Below are 10,088 nucleotides of genomic sequence, written 5' to 3' on the forward strand. Positions count from 1 at the left end.
TTGTTCTTTTATGATCTTCTGCAAAACACGCAAGTCCAAACCATTGATATATAAACACTAAGACATTTCTCATAGAAAAAAATTAAAGTCATACAGGTTTGGAAGTGAGTAAATGATGACCAAATTTTCATTTTGGGTGAACTATCCCTTTAAGTTGCGGTCAAACTAGGCTTCGAGCATGTGAAATTACATAAAACCCTGCAGCTTTTAAGTTTATGCAGAGGTTAATCGGTTATGTTTACAGTAGAAGCTCTATTCTATCAAATGTCCAGGTTAGAAATCACCAAACTTGATTTGGGAACTAAAGACAAAACTTTAAACACATGTGCTCACGTTTCCAGTATCACACATATGCATATACCGTATGTATGACTGCAAGTGAATTAAGGACAAAGTCTACTGTAAACGCAGTTTTATACATCAATTTTGATATATAACAGCTGATAAAATATCAGCATAATCTTGTGCTACCTTTTAAATGTGGCGCAGGTAATTGAGTCATCAGTGTCCCTATGTTTCAAAGGCCCTTGCTAATGCATGAATTCATGTTCATTGATTCACATTATAGGGAACTACGGAGTGGAACGATCCACTAATTTTTCTCAAATTCACTTCACACACCTGTGCGTGTTAAAGCATCTTGATTACAGCAATTATTGGCAGAGATCATGGCTCAGTGCTAAGAAAGACATCATTGATATGACACACACCTCTCTCTCTTTGTCTGCCGCTCTCTCCTCCTCCATCAGGCCGTCTGGTGAATAAGTGACTGAGAAGACTAGGAAAAAGGGATGCTGAAAGAATCCATACAACACACACATCCAGACACACCTCACGCACTCTCAGATGAAACACAGTGAAGACGAAACCTTCACTAAAATAGCCATTGAAAAAAGACACAGAAAATACATTAGCACTTCTGCAGGAAAAACATTACCACACACACAGACACACACACAGACACACACACACACTGTGGCTCTGAGTTTTTGGGCTCAGATAGGCATGAAGGACATTCTATATTCAGCAGACACATTTGCGTAATTATAGAATCTCTGCCTGGTAAGACCAGGTGCTTGTGTTAGGTGCTTAATTTGTGTTTTTCATGGTCAGGGTGTTTAAAATTAAATGCATGGTAATAGTTTAATTCACTCTCCTTAATGTCATTGTGTCTCTCTGGTTGCACACATACACACAAAACCCAACAAAGCAGCTCACCTTTTCAAAAACCTTTATGAATTTGTTTAGTTTAGACCTTCATGTCTCTACCCCAAACAACACAGGACAGCAGGAGGCAGTAGAGAGCAGCCGTCCAAATCTCTCTCTCTCTCTCTCTCTCTCTCTCTCACACACACACACACACACACACAAATTATAAAATTAAGTTAATAATTAACAACTGTTTTAAAAATTGATAATAATAATGAATGTTTCTTGAGCACCAAATCAACATGATTTCTGAAGGATCCACACACACACAAATTATATAAAATTAAGTTAATAATTAACAACTGTTTTAAAAATTGATAATAATAATGAATGTTTCTTGAGCACCAAATCAACATGATTTCTGAAGGATCAAGTGACACTGAAGACTGGAGTATTGAATGCTGAAAATTCTGCTTTGCATCACAGGAATAAATAACATTTTAAAATATATTTAAAAATAGAAAACAGTTATTTTCAATAACATCAATATTCCACAATATAAAATAAATGCAACCGTTTGTGAGCATAAAAGTCTTACCAACCCCAAACTTTTGGACCAATTTCTTTTGGATCTAATTGTAGTCAAAATTAGCTTAAAATTACACTTAAGTATTGAATCATTGTTTGTGCTATGCTCACTTATAGTGGATTTTTTGAGTCAATCCTTTTTTCTAGATTTTTCTACAAAAAAAAAAAAACATTGTTAGTGCCTTAGTAATTACCTTGTCATTGTATTTTTCTCATCATATTTGTGTCAACAATATGTTTTAAATGCAATCATTTAATTATCATCATTATTCGCCATGTCTCGCCTTCATTGTTGACAAAAAAAAAAAAAAAATAAATAAATAAAAACAAAAAAAATAAATACATTTTGAATTGTTTTAATAAAAAAAAAAAAAAAGTACTTATATTGCATTTCAATGCAAAAAAAAAAAAAAAAAGTTAAAACATTTGTCAGAATTTCATTGACAAGTCATACAATCTTGAAAGTAAAACAACATTTGAATGTGATTAATTTGATCCTTTGATTTCTAACAAGGTTAAAGGTCAGAAAATAAATGAGAAACTAAGAGAAAGTAGTTAAAACTTAAGTTCCCATAATTCCACCCACATTTCTGCTTACATGCTATATGCTATCTTGTGCAGGCTTGCATGTGTTTGTTTGTGTGTCATGACTGTATGTGTGTTGGATTCAGCCACCTGTCAGCCCATTCTGCTGTTGATGTTTTAGGTTCCAGAACTGTGGAAGTGATCCATAAAATTCAGCCCCAGAGTCCAGCGCTGTGCACACATGCTGCAGTTACTATGAGAGACATGAAGAAGTAGGAAGAAGCAAGCAGAATATCATAGCAAACAACAAATCACACACTATAATTAAATACACATATCTGCCCGTTTCTGTCTCTCTCGTCTGCTTTATAATTAAGTTTCTCTTTCTCTTGTTATACACTAAAAAATGCTGGGTTGTTTCGACCCAATTTTGGGTCAAATATGGACTAACCCAAATGTTGGGTTAAAAAGTTAATTTAAAAATGTAACTAAAATTTAACCCAACAGTTGGGTTAGTCCATATTTGACCCAAAATTGGGTTGAAACAACCCAGCATTTTTTAGAGTGTAGCTTCACTTCCATGCACATCTCTCTTTCATTTAGCCTTTTTCACTTTTATTTTGAATTTCCCTTTCAGAGACAGCCAACATTCTGTGTGTGAGAGAGAAAGAGAGAGCACGAGAGAGTACACTTAACACAACTATAAATAATGAAAACCCTCCATATCAAATCTGTTCCGTTCATAAGCCTGTGGTAGAGAGACAGAACATAATCCTAAACAGAATTACTTGAAAGACAGAAGTGAAAATGAAATACTCTCCTTTTCAGTTGTTTGTGGATGGTAAGGTTGTTTAAATGCGTTTGAAAGAATTGTGGAAGAAAAAAAAAAATCATTTTATTGATTTTGCATGATTTCATTCATATGCTTATGGAACATTGTGTAATGCCTGCTTTACTTAGAACTGCTTTGCAGTCAGAATGAGATATGGTTTGGGGCTTAAAGAATAAGATGTATAGGGTGACAAGGGGACAGTACAGATCTAATGGAGCTTTTCCACTGCGTGGTACGACTCGGCTCAGTACGGCACGGCACGGTTTGCGTTTCCACTGCAGTTCAGTACCGCTTTAGAGTGGGCGGGATTATTCACATGTCGTTATAGTTGCGCCGCCTCTACTACCACGACTCCTAAAAAAAACTTTTTCATTCCGCGTAGCCCCCATCAAGGTACCAAGCCATACCGTGCCGTACCATGCAGTGGAAAAGCGCCATAAGTTTGGCTTGTGGGGAACAACTGGGAGACCCAAAGATGCCTGTATATGACATAGAAGGTTACCATGTCTCTAAAATATGAGGGTCCGAGTCTTAGAAGTATGATATAGTGGAATGTGTTTTGGACTATTACCATGTGTGGAAAAGTACAGTTGTTAAGAGATGTAAGCTTGAAGGCTAGGGAAGAGATATAAAGGTGGAGGAAACGCTCCCTTCTTTGTCGCAACTTGTGTTTCTGTATGACTGTCTGAGCTTCCTTGCAAGAAATAAAACCTTTGAAAAAGACAATTCAGCGAGTTTGTCTCTTATGCGGTGAGAGTCATTTTTATGGTGTCAGAAGTTGGGATTCCTTGGATGTGCCTTTTGGACCCGAGAGCGGACGGTGACTGTACATCCTGGACTTAGAATCACAGCCCTACCCCGAACAGATTGAGGGACGAGGGACCGACCGCCAGGGCCCGGAAGGGGACACCACTGGAATCAATAAACGAACCCAGGTGGCATCATATCTCTCTGGTAAGAGACCAATCAAAATCTTATAGAGAATTAGGATTTTGAAATTAAGATTGAAATTAAGAAAAGGGGGATAAACCATAGTGGCTGGTCTGACTCTGTGGTAATGCAGCGTGATTAAGATTGTTCTGAGAGAAATTGAGATCACGTGGGCGAATATAGCACAGTTAATACGTTTCTAGGGAGAAATTGAAACTGTGTGGGTGATTAATTGGAGCACGGGGAGTGCTCTGCCTATCCGATTTTAGGTGAAAGGGCGGATCTGTTGGAGACGTCCAACAGATTATTTAGGTGCCGAAAAGAAATCCACAGAGAAAGAGACAGCCAATATGGGGAAGTCCCAGAGCAAGCTTGCCAAATATGATACACCGGTTTTCTGTCAAATGAGAAAATTATATGGCCAAAAATGCATGCAAGATATAGTGAAGTTAATCAAGTACCATGATTTTCCGAGAGAGGGAACATTGAGTGTCACAAGATTGAATGTTGTGAAGGAATCAGTTGAAGAGGGAAGAAAAAAGCAGAAAGGGTGTTGTGTGAAACACACGTGTGGGAAATGTGAGCAGACGGTGAATTGTTGGATAGAGGAGGCAGATAAGAGGGAAAGAAGGGCGATGCAGAAAGAATTGGCATGTAGAAATGAGAGGGGAAGGAAAAATGAAAAATGTGAAGAAAAAGTAATGTGCGCCAAATAAACTGACTAACCCCTCTGATGTCTCTGTCTCTTCACATGCACCACCAACGTATCCTCACTATCCCGTGGCTGAGCTGCAACCCCTGAAATTGAACCCTGACCTCGACTGCTCTCCACCGAGAAGACCAACAGCACCATGGGCAGAAGCAGTGTAGAGGCAAGAAGCAGATGAAGACCCTGACATAATTCCTGAGAACCCCAACGAAGAAGCTAAAGAGGAGGGGGTACGCAGAGTTCCCCCATCAAAGAAAAGACAAACAATAAAAGAAGAAAATGTAAGAAAATGTCCCCCGATGATAGAAGTTTCGGGGCCTGATGGGCTAATGATGGTTTTTAGACCATGGACTGTGAATGATATGAAAGAAGCAATGGCCCATTTGCCAAGTCCTGATGAAGCAGGTGACAAATTTTCTGCTGAACTGGTCACGTTCTGCCAGGAGTTCAGCCCCACCGTGCACGAACTGAGAAGGCTGCTGGCAGTGAAACTGGTGGCTTCAAGTTGGCATAAAGTGAGTGGAAAGCTGCGAAGGGAAGATTGTCAGAGAGAACACAGTGACTGGGAACACAGGGCTAATGTGGAGTACCACACGGCTGTCACAGAGCTGGCTGGAGCCATAAAGATAGCATTCCCAGCGCATTTGGATTCAGCAAAGATTGGCAACTGCTGCCAGACCAGAGAAGAGTCTGTTCAAGATTATTACCATCGACTCTACGAGATATTCAACAAACACAGCGGCTTAACAGAGCCCGACGACAAAGGAAATCAACATGACACCTGGGAGTGTCATTTGCGGAGCTGGTTCCTGAATGGACTGAGACCAGAAATTGCGCAAGCAGTGAAATCCAGCTACATTGAATGGAAGAATGGACAATTATCTGCTATCTTAGCACATGCTTTGCACTCGGAAGAACAGCAAGCAGTGAAGAAGGAAAAGACCAAAGCCAAGAGTGACAGAGAGTTACAGCTGGCCTTTGTGAAAGCTGTATCAAGGCCTGGGGGTTCTTCTGTGCCCCCACCTCAGCAGACGGGAAGGGAAAGAGGAAGAGGACGAGGTGGAAGATACTCGAACAGGGCTGAAGGAAATTCAGAGAAACGGGGTTGCTGGGTCTGTGGAGCTGATGATCATGTGGCCAGAAAATGTACCAAGTGCAAACTGTGCAAGAGAGATGGTCATTGGGCCCGGGAGTGCCCAGAAAACCAGCAAAATCAGGAAGCAGACTGAAGCGAGGAAGACAGAGAGCAGGAAGGAGGGGTCCTGGGCGAGCAGCCAACAGCTACAACGCAGGGAAGTGAAATTTTTTTTAACCACACACATACACTGATGTACACACTACTCTCTGCAATGAAGAAAAAGCTTGCATTTCTTTGTGTGTTTCTGATTTGAATGATGTTTCTGATCAATTTTAATGATGTACGAAAGGATTTTTAAACATGCCTAGGTACCCCATGCTAGTGGAGGGAATAATAGTTCCATTTTTAGTAGATTCTGGGGCAACGAGGTCTTCTTTACGACCATGTGACTTGCCGTGTCTACCGTCATTAACAAACAAAACAAATGAGTCTATCTATGCATCAAGGCATCAAATTTCTGAAAGATTTACAGTGCTCTTAAATTGTGAAACAGAGGGGGGCCAAGTGCTGAAACATGCATTCATTTATTAACCAGCATGCCCTGCACCCCTTATGGGTCGAGATTTGATGTGTAAACTAAATTTGACGCTCGTTGCAGACTCCTCGGTTGTCAGAGTGACAGAGGAGCAGCAATTGTGCTGTCTGCAAGCAGAGCCTCAGTGGGCAGATGAATGGCGCATAATAAACAATGATTGGGCTCAGATGATGTGTGAACTGGCTAAGAATCAAACCAAGCCATTTAACACAGAAATGATGTTGCCTGACAATTTGCATTGCACGTCACATGTCGTAATGGAACGAGATCAGCGATATGAAAATGTCTGGCAGACCGGAGGATGTCATGTTGTTTCTATATTCCAGATTACAGTGAGAACATTAACAACATCATTGCTCACATGAGAATGGCCTTAAAAGAGCCTGAACGAGCAAACAATTTATGGCTTGAATGGTTGGCAAACCTGTGGGGAGGATGGGGATACTGGCTGTGTAATACTGTTACCAATTGTGGAGGCAGGATTACTGGTGTTGTTGTGTTTACCATGTATTTTTCAGTGTGCATCCAGGTCAGTACAGAGACTGGTGAAGTCTAGTGTATCACATCAAATGGTTAAAATGCCTGCTTATCCTGATGACATGTTTTTAGACATGTGTGAAGATGAGCAAACGGTAGATGGAGACACGACCAGTAGTGGGAGTTATAGTGAAATGCGTTAAATGAGTTAAGAAGACAATACTTTGTATTTGAAACATAGGGCGTTAGGCCCAGTTGTTAGCCCATCTATATCTATAATATTTTTGCTTGCGTATATTAGGGTGTGTCCCCACAAAAACAGCCCGAGGGGTTTTTTACTTACTTCTTTCACAAATTTAAGAGAGTGATCGTTTATACGAAAATCAGAGATGAAGAGTATAAATGTGATGTAATGACTTAAATTTGCTTTATTATTATTATTTTGTGTTTGAGAAAATATACATTTAACCCTGGTAAACGATTAAGAGTTTTCTACATTGTAATGAAGTTACTAATCAGTTATCAATTAATGATAAAAAGGGGGAAATTGTGGAAGGAAATAAATTTTTTTTTTAATGATTTTGCATGATTTCATTCATATGCTTAAGGAATATTGTGCAATGCCTGCTTTACATAGAACTGCTTTGCAGTCAGAATGAGATATGGTTTGGGGCATAAAGAATAAGATGTATGGGGTGACAAGGGGCCAGTACAGATCTAAGTTTGGCATGTGGGGAACAACTGGGAGACCCAAAGACGCCTGTCTATGACATCTCTCTAAAATATGAGGGTCCGAGTCTTAGAAGTATGATATAGTGGAATTTGTTTTTGACTATTAAAATGTGTGGAAAAGTACAGTTGTTAAGAGATGTAAGCTTGAAGGCTAGGGAAGAGATATAAAGGTGGAGGAAACCCTCCCTTCTTTGTCGCACTCTGCAGCAACTTGTGTTTCTGTATGACAGTCTGAGCTTCCTTGCAAGAAATAAAACCTTTGAAAAAGACAATTGAGCGAGTTTGTCTCTTATGCGGTGAGAGTCATTTTTATTTTGCCACAACAGAAGTCTCTTTGGCTCACCAAGGCTGAATTTATTTGATCAAAAATAAAGTAAAAACAGTAATATTGTGAACTATTCTTACAATTTAAAATAACTTAATAATATTCAACTATTATAACTCCAGTCTTCAGTGTCACATTATCATTCAGAAATCATTCTAATTTGCTGATTTGCTGATCAAGAAACATTTCGTATTATTATCAATGTTGAAAACAGTCATACTGCTTAGTATTTTTCTTAAAACAGATCATTTTTAAGACTTTTTGATGAATAGAAAGTTAAAAAACAGCATTTACAATTTGAAACGTTTTTTGGTGACAATATAATTGTTTTAACTGCTACTTTTTATCAATTTAATGCATTCTTGCTGAATAAAAGCATTTACTTCTTTCTCTCTCTCTCTCAAAAAAAAAAAATGGACTGACCCCAAACTTTTTACCAGTAGTGTATTGATATATTATATATACACACAATATAGTAGAAATTTTTTAATGTTTTATACTAAATGTATGCTTACTGTTAAAAATCTTTTTAATATTATGTAAACTCACATGCTTTGTATGCAGCTCTGGTATGCATTGATGGTATCTAGGCTGTGAGTGTGAGAAAAATTTGATCAAAAGCCAAATAGCTATTTATACATTGTTTTAGAGTACTTTTGCAATACAGCAGTTACAGGTAATTTGACACTAATATAATAAAAGTTATGTAATAATAGCAAATAGATCTGAAAAAGAAGTGTTACCATTGGGATATTAGGAAATGCTCTGGAGGGTAAACTTCATCTTCAGTGTCCATGTCCAGGGTCACCATTTCTGTTCCAAACAGGTCAACTACTGCATTCAGATAAAATAAAGAGAAATAAAATAGTAACGAGGAGAGTTTGGGAAACCTATTTTTTGCAGTTTTAAACAAAAGGATGAACAAATATAGGGTCAAGCGTGTCACATTCATATACACATCAGGGCTCGCAAAATCGCTAGCCCGACGTCCCGGGGCTATTGTGTTTTCCAGTCAGGCTACCAAAATGTATCACTGCCCTGCCCGACGCTATCTTGAATAGTGATATAAAATCCCTTTCTTGATTCGCGTTGTTCACTGGCTTGTATGGGTGAAACGGATCATAGTTTATCATTTACACGTGTTTCTAAGTCTTACGCATGCAGCAAAATTATCTCAAAATAACTATCTCGGCAAGTATTTTCATGTCTTAAATGAACGTAAACAGTGGAGAAAGAAATCGCACGTGCATTATTATATTGGATCCATGCATTCGGTCTTAACAGCCTATCCACCTTTTTCTTCAACGCGGAAGTAAGCCTATGGGTGAGACTTCCGGTTCATTAGCCGCTATAGGTAAATAACGAGGAGAATAACAACGTGCAGTAAACTGTAAAACTGTTTGCACTACAACCCTCTACGCACACCTTGGCAATATAATCGCCATTGGCTAGTAAATTTTTTTGTTTACTCGCCAGACTGATATACTATTTTACACACACACACACACACACGTTTACTTGGCTATCTAAATGGGGACATTACATAGACTTCTATTGTTTTTATATACAGATAGTTATACAATTCTTAACCTAAACCCACCCCTACCCCTCAAAGAAAACTTTCTGCATTTTTACAATTTCAAAAGTAAAAAAAAAAACGTTGTTTACTTTATTTTTATAACAAGGCTGTGCTCACTTTTGGGTACAAATTTGCCCCCAAAATATGGTTAAGTAGGTACACACACACACACACACACATGATTCCACCCAATCAGCTTATCTTTGTAAAATGGAACAGCTTCTTAAATAACTAAATGTGCACTCTTAACTTAAGTCAATCAAGCATTATATTATATTATGATAATTAAGCACTATTTAATGATAGAACTAGTGATTAGAACTAAAACTTGGTAACCATGAATGAATGCATATTTGTAATTTTAACTGAACTTAGGACTGGTGATGGTGTTTAAGATATTGTTGGTCATAGGTAATAGTAATTATTATTAAAAGATACTACTACTACTACTACTATTATCTGCTGGGTTCATGAATATTAATCACGTTGTCAGCGTTCGCTCGAACTGATTTGCTGAAACCAAAACAGGGACGGTAATAGATGAGCGCCAGCCAACGAGAGCTGTTCGC

The 10,088-nt window shown here is 38.4% G+C and overlaps 1 protein-coding gene and 1 long non-coding RNA gene across 3 annotated transcripts in view; both read right to left on the reverse strand.

Moving 5' to 3' along the window:
- The window catches only part of LOC107721761 (adenylate cyclase type 8-like), a 52,776-nt gene extending 51,414 nt beyond the window's left edge, over nucleotides 1–1,362 (reverse strand). Inside the window, exon 1 of the mRNA XM_016529923.1 lies at nucleotides 711–1,362. The gene's annotated coding sequence lies outside the window, so the exon portion shown is untranslated. The remainder of the gene's footprint in view (nucleotides 1–710) is intronic.
- Nucleotides 1,363–1,723: 361 nt separating this feature from the next.
- LOC107721770 (uncharacterized) overlaps nucleotides 1,724–10,088 on the reverse strand; it is a 19,159-nt gene continuing 10,794 nt past the window's right edge. Inside the window, exons 2-5 of one of the 2 annotated variants that reach the window (XR_001637733.1) lie at nucleotides 8,684–8,774; nucleotides 8,490–8,531; nucleotides 2,413–2,515; nucleotides 1,724–2,021 (exon numbers count right to left, since the gene is read on the reverse strand). This is a non-coding gene — a long non-coding RNA (uncharacterized LOC107721770). Of the gene's footprint in view, nucleotides 2,022–2,145; nucleotides 2,516–8,489; nucleotides 8,532–8,683; nucleotides 8,775–10,088 lie in introns of those variants that run through there. The other variant, XR_001637732.1, reaches the window with a different exon arrangement.

Source organism: Sinocyclocheilus rhinocerous, unplaced genomic scaffold, assembly GCF_001515625.1.
Source record: "Sinocyclocheilus rhinocerous isolate Xijiao unplaced genomic scaffold, SAMN03320098_v1.1 scaffold1112, whole genome shotgun sequence".
Classification (NCBI taxonomy): Eukaryota; Metazoa; Chordata; class Actinopteri; order Cypriniformes; family Cyprinidae; genus Sinocyclocheilus; species Sinocyclocheilus rhinocerous.